A 4,700-nucleotide genomic window follows, 5' to 3' on the forward strand; every position below is an offset into this window, starting at 1 on the left:
CAGTGCAAGCTAACATTTCACCACCAGCGTTTCATCGTAAACGAATGTGCCGCTGCCACTCTTTACAGGTATTAATAACTGTAAAACTATTTCTCCCCTTACCTCACTCTTATTGTTGAAACAGAATTATTCCTCTGCACTGGGAACAAACCACTTTCACACACTACTAACCTGAAATACAGGACAGAGGGATGAGCCAGAGAGATGTGGGTTGTTTTCGCTAATTCTCCATCACTATGAGGAGAATTAGGTGGAGCATGATCTTTTGACTATTACTCCCGTTAATAAACCACAGTATCCCTTGGGGACCTATTGTCGAAAAACTCCTCCAGCAAATTCATTTTTTCTCGCTTACAAACGAGATGACTAATAAGAATTAGAATTAATAACTAATAAGGATATTACTCCTAGCTCTAAGAAAATACAGATATTCTCAAATTACGACGCACAAGTAAACTTAATATTTTCATTAACACAAATGGGATCACACGTCAGTGGGCATTACAAACAAATATGGCTCCCAAAAAACCCCCACCAAATATGACTTTAAACCCCTTTCAACTGTTATCTCACAGATATGCATCGTGGGAGGAAAGTATGCAGATGGAGCAATAGTTGCACGGTAAGTTAGCATGTATGGTGTTGGTGTGTGGGCGTGGCACACTGATGGAGTGAAATATTTGTGGAGTAGACCTTCGGACATCTGAGTGAATGTGTCCAACATGGGGGGTCGAGCTTCTGAGTCACAGTCCAGTTACGCATTGTTTTTATTTTCTTCCTCACACTCTCTTCGTCCTCCAGAGGCATCTGAGCAGGTAAGTACTGCCTCTCAGGTTCCTTCCCCTCTGGTACCAGGGAAGTGTGTGGTTAGAAATCGGATACGTAGTCTTTCCTGGCAGGTGTTTTGACAGCTCAGCGTGCCCATCCTCTGTTTGTCCTTTCATGGTTCGGGTTCATCTGACAAATGCTGACTTGCCGGAAGGTAGAAATTATTTTCTCTGCAGGTATCCCAAACAAGTAACACGAGTTTCAGTCTTCCTTGGATTCACTATCTAAATTGTCACTCATGTTTGTTGTTCTTGGGTTTGTGCCATTCTATGTTTTATTGTCTGAATGCGTTTTCCTTTAGGGCCTGGCAACCAGCAAATCGACTTGAAGACGTGGATGGCATAGAGGAGGAGCTGTTTCTCTTCTTTTGTGCTTGGTGGGGTTTGCCCGGGCGCATCTTGTGCAATGATCAACCGCAACTAGAGTGCAGAGTCTAAATGAGAGTCTGGGGAAAATATGTTGAGAGCTGCAAGGCAAAACACAAAATTCAAAAGGAAAGCTCCCTGGTCTGATGCAATCCAAAAGTAGCATGTAGGACAAGTTCAGACACAAAGACAGGTGGTTTGTAAGGAGGCTCGTGTTCAGTGGTCTAATAAACACGCTCTCAGGGAGGTCGCAGTGGGATCTGGATTTTCCCTGGCTTAGTTTGGAGCCATTCATAGATCGGCTTTGTGATTTGGGAAAAATCTATGAGTGGTAATAGCCCAGGAACCCAAGTAGTCTGTGGTGTCTTGCTTGTCAGAGTTGATACAGCTCCCAGGTCTTATTTGTCTAACTTGATGGCATCCGATCTGGAAAAGTTCCCATTTCTCAGTTTTATCTTCATCACATGTTTTTGCATAATAGAAAGTAATCAACATGTGGGCATGAGCATTGGTCTCTGAGGGGGCAGATACTCTCCTCCATGCTCTGCTGAACTGCTGCAGGGGCATTGGATATTCCAAATGATGTGAACCCATTCGTAGAGACCCCCATGGGATGATGAAGGCAGTGAAATGATGTGAACCCTCATTAATGGATTCTTGATAGAAGGTTTAAACTTGGTCAAGGATACTCAACCAGGTGCAGCCACCAAGAGAGCCTGTCAGGATCTGTTTCCTGGGCAGTGGGTGTCAATCTGGGACAGTTTTCTTATTCTGGAGGCGATTGTCAATGCACAGATGCAGGCCACCATATTTCTTTCTGACAGAAAAACTGAGGCGGCATAAAGGAGATTGGACTTGGCTTTCCCGCCCCGTTAACAGTTCATGTACGCACTCTTTCATCTCTTTAAATGACTCTGGGTTCACTTTTAAAAGGGATCGCGTCCTTAAGAGTGATTGACATCTGTAGGCTTGGAGTGCATCCAATATCCCATGCGAAAGCTCAAGTCATGTTTTTAATCTTAGCCAAGGTGACCGAGGTTGATGAAGATGGAGAAAGCCTTTTAGCCCTCCTGCAGTCGGATCATTCTTATTCATCAACATATAGGTTTGATAACTGTGGGGACAGTGGTGATTAATGCACAGCACCGACCTTACTCTTCATCCATCACAAGTGACAGAAACAACCGGAACTTGGCGTCTTCCTCACATGTAGCAGACGGTACAGCCGAACAATGTTTCTTCGTCAGTTAGTGGGAATGATATTAGATATGAGATCTTTCTAGATGACGCTCGCTGGCTGCAACACTGGACCAGATACCAGCCTCATGTTGGGACTGATCCCGCTGCCTGAAAAACAGGAAAGAAGAAGGATGAGAGATGTATCTTATCAGCCAAAGTCTCCACAACTATATTTATTAATACAATTTGTGGTCAATGTATACAATGTCCTTTTGCTATCTTTCAATACACTCCACATTTTATATTATTCTAGACACATTTGTCTATGTTCTATGTCTAAGTTGAGAGGTTGCGACCTTACAACATTATAGAGAAACCCAACAGTGGAAAGTAAAAATTGCCTTTTAATGGGGAGACGCCACCTCGGTGAACCAGACTCTGTGCAGGCGGCCATCTGCCTCGACCGGTTGGGGTGAGAGTAAAAGGGGGAGAGAGCGGAGGTGCATAGAAAGAGGGGAGAGGAGAGTGAGAGAGATCAATGAACAGTACATCAAATAAATAATTAGGCACTCAGAGAGCTCATACCTCCACCAAGGCCAGACAGATTATTATTATTTACTTGGATCTGCACCAAGTTTCACACACTCTTGAATATCAGTATTCTAAATATGCATGTTTTTCTTTCATTTAGATCCATAACTTATTCAGAGAAATCAATGTACATTTTGAAAGCATCCAACAAGGTTAAAAACAGTGAACCCCCTAAATCCTTGTGTAATCCTTCAGACAAACAAACAAACTTATTGTAAAACTGCAAAAAAAATGCATTTATGAAATTTCACTTGACCTGTGAGTATTGTAAGAGGCTCACTGTTTGATTCACATGAGTTAAGTAGCAGCAAATATTCCCACAAGTATCATACTGTTAAAAGAATAAATAGTGATGACTGGATCAAGAACAGAAACTCACAAGCAGGAATCAGGCAAAACTCAAAAGTTCAAATCAACAGTGTCAGTTTTAATGCAGAGGTCATAAATGGGAAGGTAGTCGGCAATGCAAGGGTTACAGAGAAGCCACAGGTACAAATCTCAAAATCCGAAAAATAAAGCAAAAAGGCAGCAAAACCTACAGGGTCTCAGCGAGTCTCGGAAAGAAACACAGACAATTCGCATACACGGAAACGCTGTAAACTGACATGAACTACAGACAGAACCACAGACAGAATCTGGCAGGGAGGTGGTGCATGTGTGAGCAGGTGAATATATACTGGGTGAGGGATTGGTTGATGTGGTGCAGGTGAGGTGAGGGCAGTGGAGGGAAACTGAACAATGGGAGGAAGTGAAGCTGGAGATCAGGAACAGGGTGAGTGAAGAACAAAATAAAACAGGAAGTGAGAGTCCAGAGCAGACGGGTCCTCGGGGAAATATTGGGTTAAGATAAGTCATAGAAGTCATTCAAGAGTGGAATAATAATAAGGTAAAATATGAAGCAGCACATTTGGCGTTGGCGACCAAATCAGAGAATAGAGCCTGACATGGAGTGGACGCTGATGTCATTTCGCGGTCGATACACACATTCCTGTTCCAATGAGAAAATAGTAATAACAATATTCATGATTAATACATTTGACAATATTGATAAAAATTATAATAATTATAATACATTTTATAATAATAATAATCTCATGACAAAACAAAACCTCGTAATACAATTTTTCTCTGACATTTTTCTAACATTGATCCATCATCCATCCTTTTATGAATTTACCCACCATCCATCCATCCATTAATCCATCCACCCATTATCCATCCATCCATCCACCCATTATCCATCCATCCATCCACCCATTATCCATCCACCCACCCATCCACTCCATCCATCCACCCATTATCCATCCATCCATCCACCCACCCATCCACTCCATCCATCCATCCATCCATCCATCAATCCATTCATTAATCCATCCACCCACCATCCATATATCCATCCATACATCATTTGTTCTATCTATCTATCTATCTTCTATCTATCTTATCTCTCTATCTATCTATCTATCTATCTATCTATCTCTCCATCTATCTATCTATCTATTATCTATCTATCTATCTATCTATCTTCCATCTATCTATCTATCTATCTATCCATCTCTCCATCTATCTATCTATCTATCTATCTATCTATCTATCTATCTATCTATCTATCTATCCATATCATAGTAGCATCCTGTGTGTCATGATGTGAGGTTAGATCCCACAGTCTCGGGCTGTGCAGAGAGTCGTGATGTGATTGGCTGAGGAGCGCTCCAGTACTGAGTGAAGCAGAGGATG

This window comes from Hippoglossus stenolepis, chromosome 18 (assembly GCF_022539355.2).
Source record: "Hippoglossus stenolepis isolate QCI-W04-F060 chromosome 18, HSTE1.2, whole genome shotgun sequence".
Taxonomy (NCBI): Eukaryota; Metazoa; Chordata; class Actinopteri; order Pleuronectiformes; family Pleuronectidae; genus Hippoglossus; species Hippoglossus stenolepis.